The 9,175-nt window shown below is 37.8% G+C and overlaps 1 non-coding gene across 1 annotated transcript; it reads right to left on the bottom strand.

Annotated features, from left to right (window-relative positions):
* Positions 1 to 8,722: 8,722 nt before the first annotated feature.
* Positions 8,723 to 8,794, bottom strand: TRNAE-UUC. Its single transcript has one exon. It is a non-coding gene; the product is annotated as a tRNA-Glu (tRNA).
* Between the last annotated feature and the right edge of the window lie 381 nt (positions 8,795 to 9,175).

The raw sequence follows: 9,175 nt of genomic DNA, 5'->3' as shown, positions 1-9,175 counted from the left end.
GTAATCCCCATGCACATCAAACAGTACCAAGAGAGATTCCACCTCCTGATACACAGCATCCTCTGGTGCTTTCCTGGGAGCTGTCTCCCTATGAAAACGGTTACGCGTGCCTCTGTTCGCATTGCACATTCTAACCTCTAACTGGAATTACTCCTGTTTCAGAGTGAGAGAGAAATCTGTTCTGCAGTATTTTAGCAAAGACTACTATTTTACTAAGAATCTTAGTTCAGTTGTCTTTCAAAGTCACTGAAAATAAATTTCCAGACTACTACAGAAAGGACATGTTTCAGAGCACTTTCATTTTCTCATCAGTAAGAAATCAATTATGTAGTATTTTTAGATCCATTCCCATGGCCCATGTACTTTGATATTCAAAGTTGCATTTCCCCAAACCTTTGGAGGCTCTGACTCCATCCATAACTCCTCCTATTCTGCCTGGGTATTGTAGGTGTCTAAGGAAAGCACCAATTAAGTGATGCTACATACTCATTGTTACACAATAAGCTTGCCCAATTGTTGAGATCAGGATGGCATGGGAGCACCATTTCAGAATTTTTGTTTGTAGCTCTGTTTGTTTCATAAATATAAGGGGAAGGGTGGCTAGGCTTGTTCAGTGCTATGCAAATGATAAGTGATAAAAGGTTCTGGGAGAGAAAAGGCGGTATTTGGGCCTGTAGGAGATGAATGTGTTTGAAATAAGTAGGAAGCTATCAGATTTGGGGGAAGGATCCATATGTGCACATGTGTGCGTGCGTGCTCTGCATTCCTGGACATTACCAACTTGCCCTTGTCCATCTTCTATAAGGCCTCTGATTGAGCCCTTCTGCACAAGTTTTGACTCATTGCTGCCCACAAATAGCTTCAGTCAAACTCCATCTGGCTCTGGACAGCAGTGTGAGTGAGCCTACAAGCAAGTCTGCTGCACCAGCATATACATGTAAGCATTGGATTGTAGTAAGACACAAGGAAAGGAAATCAAGAGGGCTTCTTAGATATGTCAGTCAGAAGGGCAATTTAATCACAAAGTTATACATTACTAAAAGTGAAGGTACTGAATCGTAATTAGGACATTACAAGGGAGCAGGAGAAGGTGCAATTGAAGTCTGCCTCAGAAGTTGATAGAAGTTTTGCTCCCTATTGAGCAGCTACAGGGCTAGCCAGCAGGTAGACACATTGTAAGACAGGATAGGCACAGGGAAGGAACCAAAACATCCCATGAAATCTGACAACCCATGACCAAAGATCCCATGGCACCTAACTCAAGTTGTATAGTTTTTTTTCTGTAGGATTTTTTTCCCCCCAGACCTGAATTTAGGAGGTCCCGGGCACAAGGGATCATTGAAGGACTGGGGGAAATGATACCATGAAGAGGGGTCTATCCTGTTTACTAGTTGAGGCAGAGTTCCTGTGTTTAAAAAAACCAACCAACCAAACAAAATCCTATGTGATCATGTAATTAAAAGCTGCATCATAATGCATACATGAAGGGAGGCTGAATTAAGATTGCACAGTGCTTTTGAGTGCTTGACTTCACAACCTTCACATTCTCTTTTTATATAGTTTTAGGGGATTTAATTTCTCATTTCTTTCTTTTTTTCTTTTTTCTTTTAAAGCAAACTGGAAAAAACAACATCAAAGCAAACAGAACTTCTATCAGATACAACTATGTTGATCCCTCAGATTGATTCATCAATAGGATTTGGATTTTTAGCTCTAAACTCTTCCATTTGAGCTAACAGATTAACTGGTAGCAGTAGTAGGCTGAATATGTGGATCAGGCACTAGAGGATAAGACAAGACACAGTTTGCCAGTGGGTTTCACAGTTATTTGCTGACAGAAGAGGAGTGGCTGATATTCAAGGCTTAAATTCCAGATTCTGGATGGGGGGTATGCTCTTGTGATTCTCTCTCTCCCATTCCAGCCAACCCATTCAAACCTACACACGCTGCCCACCAGTCTCCTTGTGCTCCCCCTGCCCACTTCTGGCTACTGATCCACTTTCCCCTTCTGCTTCTCACCACCCTCTGGCTCCTGCAATCTCTTCCCCAGATACCCCTCCCCCACGATTCCTAACACCTCACTGTTTTCAGATATTGGTTTCTCCTCCTCCTCGCTGACTGGATACCCTGAAGTGAAGTACTGAGAGCTCAGGAGAGAGTCTTCTAGCTATCTGTTCAAGTGTCTAGTGGCTTTTTAAGGCCCGTCTTGACAAAGCCCTGGCTGGGATGATTTAGTTGGGATTGGTCCTGCTTTGAGCAGGGGGTTGGACTAGATGACCTCCTGAGGTCACTTCCAACCCTAATCTTCTATGATTCTATGGAGCAGCAATTGCAGGGAAAACCTTGCTGACCTGTTTCCCCTAGATGGAGCCTGTTCAGTCACTCTGTATGTGATGATACATGTTCAATCCAGACAAATGTAGGAGCTGTGTGGGGCTGGAGCATGCTCAGTACAGATGAGATCTTTAAGCAGTTAAGCCTCCAAAATTTAGCAAGTCTCTCCTGAGCTTGTGCAAAGAGGGATTTTTAATTTTTTTTGGTAACTTGAACAAATTTGTGAAGTTTTTCACAGAAAAAGCAAGACACATTCCTGACACTAGGCAGACCCCTTTGCCAAATTTCAAGTCCTTGTTCCAAAGTGTACCAGCATTAGAGCTAAAAAATAACTTTCTTACAACCAATTCATTAATGAGGGCAAAACAACATATTTTCCCTAATTTAACTCCTAGAAACATCTGAACCATTTTTGCTAAAACTTTCCTAAAAAATCAGATTCCAGGTATAGAAATCTTCTCACCAAAGAGTTAAAGTTTGACAAAGTTATAAGTACAGTTGAACCTCAGAGTTACGAACACCGCAGGAATGGAGGTTGTTCATAACTCTGACATGTTCGTAACTCTGAATAAAACGTTAAGGTTCTTTCAAGAGTTTACAGCTGAACATTGACTTAATACAGCTTTGAAACTTTACTATGGAGAAGAAAAATGCTGCTTTCCCTTTATATTTTTTTGTAGTAGTTTACATTTAACACTATACTGTATTTACTTTTTTTTTTTTTTTTTTGGTCTCTTCTTCTGCCTGGTTGCGTACTTCCGGTTCCAAATGAGGTGTGTGGTTGACTGGTCAGTTCGTAACTCTGGTGTTTGTAATTCTGAGTTCTGCTGTAATTGAAATGGTTTCATACTTGAAAGTATTGGGCAAAACTAATTTATTGGCATCTCCCTCTGCGCCACCTATAATAAAAGCATATGTAAAACGACTATATTTAAAGAAAAGTTTCCTAATAATGTGCCAAGTAGCCACATTTTTTGTAAAATAAAGCAGAAATCATATGCATTTCAGACAGACTCTTATCTAATATTGTTTATATTGTAAGTATCATCTCATATGCAGTATACTCTTGCTTGTTTTTGAAAGCTTCTTCAATATTTAGCCCTAATGCGGTTGTTTAAGTGTTAGCTTTTAGGTCATAGCTTTTATAGGTTTAGGATAAATCTTTAATCTTACTTTAATTGTTTTTATATGTAATTTATTCTCATAATTACTGCTAATAAAACTACCACATGGCAGAGTACAGTACATACTGCAGTATCAGAATTTCTTATCTTATTTGTTTTTTATCATATTAGTAGAAAAAATACTCCCTATATCTTGTTACTCCCTGAAGTAGGACATTCTGAGCCCCTATAATAGCAAAGGATGAGAATAGTGCAGAGGAGTACATTAAGTTTTGGCTGCCAGCATCTTGGTCAGCAGAGCATTACGTTAATTTTGTGGGGGAGGGGATACTGATTTTTCTCATTGCCGGGGGTTAACTTGCAATGAGATGTGTGTTAAAATGTAATAAAAATACATTCTTAAAAATCTAGTTTTATGGGTTATATAAAATCAGTAATGTGATTTGAGAATTGTGTTTTTTGTAGACGTGTTTTAATAAGTGAGAACATCTGTTAGGTTAATTTTTTTTAGCAATTTGAAGGCTTGCATTTATTGTCAATTGACCAAAAAATTGTTTGCCTTCAAGCTATTTTAAACTTTAAAGCCAATTTATATCTTTTACAACTTAGTCTTCGCAGCAAAATTGCTCTTTTGTTTAGGTATTTTGCTATCTGTTTGTTTTCCTAGAAAGACAAATGTTTACATTCTGTAAACAATCCCTTTTTGTCCTCATTTCCTCTGATTTCCATTCTACTTTCAGGATGCCACTTCCAGTACTATTCTTTTGGTAATGAAAAGGAAATAAGTTGCTGATTCTGCAACCAGTATCTCCATTGTTCTTTGACCCATTGGAGAGAATATTCTTATAAATGGGCCAGATGGCTCCCTATCCCCAAGAGACAGAGCCATTTTCTATTACTTGTGTCCCCTGACTTGAATTCTTAATTTTTCCCCAAAGCTATCTTTCTAACTGGCAGCCTCATGAATTGCTAGTGTATAACCAACCTAGATTTAATGTTGGTAAAGTTGCACTTATATTTCATTTACTCACAAAATCATCCCTTATAATGTAGACATTATAAGGATCATTGTATGTTTAAATTCACATGAATGAAGTAAAATAATGTTGGTCTGATCTGTGATTTTTTTTTCACACTGACCGCCTCTCCTTATTTTTTCTTATCTTTTCTCCAGAGCTGTCATCTACAGTGCTGTCAGAACCCCTAATGTTTATTAGCTGTAACCTCCACCTGCAAGTTCTCTTAATATTTCCACTAACTTTCTGGCACAGGAAGTCCATCAGTGCTATTCATTAATCAGCTGGTAGAGTCATTTAGTGAAGTGAGACACTCAATACCCATAGGAGTTGAGTGCATTCCACTCCCTGCAGGCCAGCCTAGCAAGATGTGCTGTCTGGGAAGCACATGTGACTCTTCTCTATGGCAGTGGTCAATGAGCACCAAGGAAGCTAAAGTTGCCAGCAACCGTTGTGCACTTGTTTTAGTGTTATCACCTGGCACATACTTTATATTTTTTTGATGTCCCATTTTCTCTCTTATACTGTCAGCCTATTGACAGTTTACCTCACCTTATATGATAAGATTTTATCCAGTAACTCAAATAGATTTTGAAGCTTCTATTTTTTTCTTCTTTTCTTGTTCCTGAGAATTCCAGCTCCTTTTCAAGTTTCATAATCCCAGTTAGTGTGTGTAGCGGGTATTTGCTGCACCAACTTGGGTGCCCTACATAGCGGAGAAGAGGAGAATGAGTGACCCTAGTGAGAAAGTTAAAAACAGCATCTGAGTCATCCCTGCACTTCTCAATCCAAGTGCACTTGGCTGAAGTTGACAAGCATTAAGAAGAAACTGCCATGAGGAAGCTGGCTGTTTCCGCTTTGTTTCTCCCAGGCAGATAATATTACAATATAATGTAAGAGAATATTTTAAGCTCTCTTTTTTCCAGGAGAGCTGATATTTTCAGTGTGTCTCAGATATTTAGACATTTATTGTCAATTAACCCCAATTCAATGACAATTTACTAGTTGCTCTCTAGGCACATGCCGAGACACTTGTATTGCACTTTGTTCTTGAACCTTAGTAATGGTTAGCCCTGGAAGAGTAAAAGCATCACTTTCTAGTTGTCTTCCTTCTTTCACTTTAATAACATAAGTGTATCTCTAATATTAATGTTTTGTAGTACAAATACTGCTTGAGCTTTTCACCATTTCTTTCTCTTCTTCTACACATGACCCTACCACCTCCAAATCCACATGGATGTAGCTGAAGGCACACTTTTTGAGGGATATTGATTTCAGGTAAGTTGCATATTTATAATAAAAAACACGAGAATATTAGTAGCTGCATAGGATATTCTTGAATGTCATTCCAGAATAATCAACAGAATATAGGAGAAAGGTCATGTACAGTAGCTGATTCTTTTGAGTAAAATAAATATAAATGCATGCAACTGCCATTAAACATATGAATGCCTACTTTTGCTAGACAACAGAAACCACCAAATTTTTTTTTTTGTCTATTATGTCTGCTTTCTGCTGCTTACGTGGTACAAAGTGGCTGTATTCTGGTGGGACATGGCCATCAAAGAATTTTCTTTGTAGAGAGGAAATTTGGTATAAAGCTGACAGAAGTGGCAAGACCAGCTTCACCACTTCTGGCATGGAGAGGAGTAGGGTATCATAGGTGAGGCAGAGCAGAACGACACATAACTTCAGGTTTCTTGTACCACTGGTGGTACAATTGAGCAGGTCCTCAATTGCTCTAACTTGTGCAAGGAATAGATGGTGCAGGGTTGTTGAGCCACTACTGCCTGCCTGAGGTGACTCCCTTATCCCACTCCTCCCTCCGCACTCATTACACTGAGTGGAGTTTTGGCCCAGTTAAAAATGTACTCCTTTGACTTCACATAATGCCTTAGTGATGGAAAAGAATTGGCCTATTATGACAAAGTAGAAACATTGCCATATATTGATTTGAGGAGGAAAAAAGAGAGTGCCCTGTATCAGTGGCTGCCTCTTCCTTTATAGTTAGACAGATAAAAGAAACAATAACTTGGAAAGCATTATTAGCTAAATCACTGTGATTTTTCAGTTTCATACAGTACATAATATATGTTGAAGATATAGCTGAACAATCAGGTTTTTTGAAAATCCGTTACACATTTTCTACTGACATTCCTTTCTTCTGGAAAGAGAAAATGTGATACAATATTGCGCTCTTCAATCTCTCAGCAGTTGATTTCGTGTTGGAAACCTAACTTGAATAAGAGTTACCCTTTGATCAGCCAGAGACTCTTTTTCCACACATTGTCACACATCATCTATTCTAGTTAATTCATCTTATTGCTAAAACTGTATAGACTTGAGGGTTGAAGTTAATTGTACATTGTAGTACAGTTTTTAAAATATGTATACTTACATTTAAAATCGATAAAACAACATTAATTTCTTGGTGGTGTTTTTTTTTTTAACACTTGTGTTGTGGTAGTGCCTAGAAACCAACCAGGCTGGGACCGTATTGTGCTAGGTGCTGTACAAACATGTAGAAAATCACTGTCCCTGCATAAACAGTTAACATATTGTTTAAAAGACAAGGTGAACCAGATGGCTGATATAAGCACCCAACTCAGACTAAGGATTTAGGGGGAGACAGGATAACAAAATAATAGAATTTGCCCAATTCTTAGCCATTCAGAAGCAGTAATCATAACTCACCAGCTGTCTGTTTTCAGGATGCAGTTTACTGTATGCCTTATAGATAAAACTTATCAGAAAATGGAGCCTTCTTCCACAGAAAATTTTGAGTTTTAGTCAAATAAACACTTCCCTGAAAACTGGGGAGGGGTGCAGAGGAAGGAGGGAGTGACACTTATGACTATAACTACTACTACTACTGAGAATATGAAAAAAAATGTATACAGTGGTTAAAAATGAAAACATTTACTGCACAGAGGTATCTGAGATAATTGAATCTGTGTTATCTCAGATAATACTGTGTGGTAAACATTGCATTTGTGTGTGTGTGTGTGTGTGTGTGTGTGTGTGTGTGTGTGTGTTTGCAACCCTTGTATGCATAATTTTTCATAATGGTACCATTATTTAACATTCGTTGATAGTGCCGTAAGCATGAATTGTGGTTTACATAGTGAGTAAAAGCCAAGTCTCTGGATCAGAGATTGTGATCGGTTATTTGCCCCCTTCCATCTCATTTTTCATATTCTGTAATTGGTAATTAAAATATATATTTACACACATACATTTTATAGTACTTATGGTACTATATCTACAACTTACTTTATCAATAGGTATGCATACATTTTCAATCTTTGTCGTAATTTATATGAGCAATTTTCTGATTGTTGTCTTCACCTACATGCAATGTTTAGAACCAATTATGAAGTTATTGCTAAGTAACTTATAACAAAGTTTTCTTGGAATGCTTTTTCAATGAAGTATATCTATATTCTAGCTTTCACTGTTGAGAAGGTGAGATAGCTATCTATACATGTTAGAGTGTAATCTTACAGTTGATTTAAAGACACTGTCCTCCAGAGAGTTTTTTTAGATTTGCACAGTGTGTGGCAGTGCAGGTTTTTTTGTATATGGACCAGTTAGAAAGATGTGTAAAATCACTTGAAGCCACAGAATCGTGTGTTGAGTATGCATCTTATGAGGCTCTTGTGAATTTTTATTTCCACAAAAGTCTGGCATAAGCTACTTTTAAGAAAACTGCAGTGGTCTTATATGAATAATTGGTGACTTGGGCCAAAACCTTAATCTGATCCAGATTTGTTCATTATCAGTGGGACAAGTTAATTAATGAAGTCATTAATTCATTCATTCTCCTTTCTTGCTGTGTGAAGCAATATATGTTATTTCTCAATGTGTTTTTAATAAATTGAGATTTAACTTGGAATATCTATCTTAATATATGTAAACAACCTATATATGGAAGAGGTTATTTATAAATGTAAGAGAGCATCAGAGATTTTAAAGATGATTGAATAGTTTAAACAAAGCTTCTAATGCAGACCATTTCCATAAAAAAGTTTCTAAGCATTTTACATGGGCACACAGTGTTTTTGGATTTCCACAACCAATAGCTGGCAACTTCTTATCTGCTGTATCTTTGTTGCAGTGTACCCGTAGTTTATTTTAACACCCACTCCTCCTGTATCATAGATTCTAGGACTAGAAGGGACCTTGAGAGGTCATCGAGTCCAGTCTCCTGCCCGCATGGCGGGACCAGAGTTTTGTTGAAGAGTGTCATTCCCTGACCGGGAATTGAACTCGGGACGTGGCAGTGAAAGGGCCAAATCTTAACCACTAGACCACCAGGGAAATCATGATTATTAAAGAAATATAATGTCAGTAATGATACCATCTTTGATTAATGCCACATTAATTTTCAAAACCCCAGTATTTTTAATCAGGCTCACACCTATTGGAATCAAAATCACATAGATTTATTTTCTTCAATGTTACATTTTGGTGAATAAAAAACTGATGCATGAGGTGGCCAAATATATGTTTTGGTTCAGATACATACTCAGGTACTGGTAATAGCACTGGATGAATGAATGACTGGTTGAGTGAATAACATGTCTTGCTACCCATGTTCCTTGGAAAATAGTTATCAGTTAACTGTTAGAGAGAGAGCAAGCAAAGAACTCACCAGTGTTGTCTGCATCACTGATCAATGCTTGAAATTAACTAATCAAA

This window comes from Terrapene carolina, unplaced genomic scaffold, assembly GCF_002925995.2.
Source record: "Terrapene carolina triunguis isolate 2854851 unplaced genomic scaffold, T_m_triunguis-2.0 Scaffold85, whole genome shotgun sequence".
Taxonomy (NCBI): domain Eukaryota; kingdom Metazoa; phylum Chordata; order Testudines; family Emydidae; genus Terrapene; species Terrapene triunguis.
Note: the sequence above shows the minus strand (reverse complement) of the source record. Positions and strands in the feature narration are given on the sequence as shown.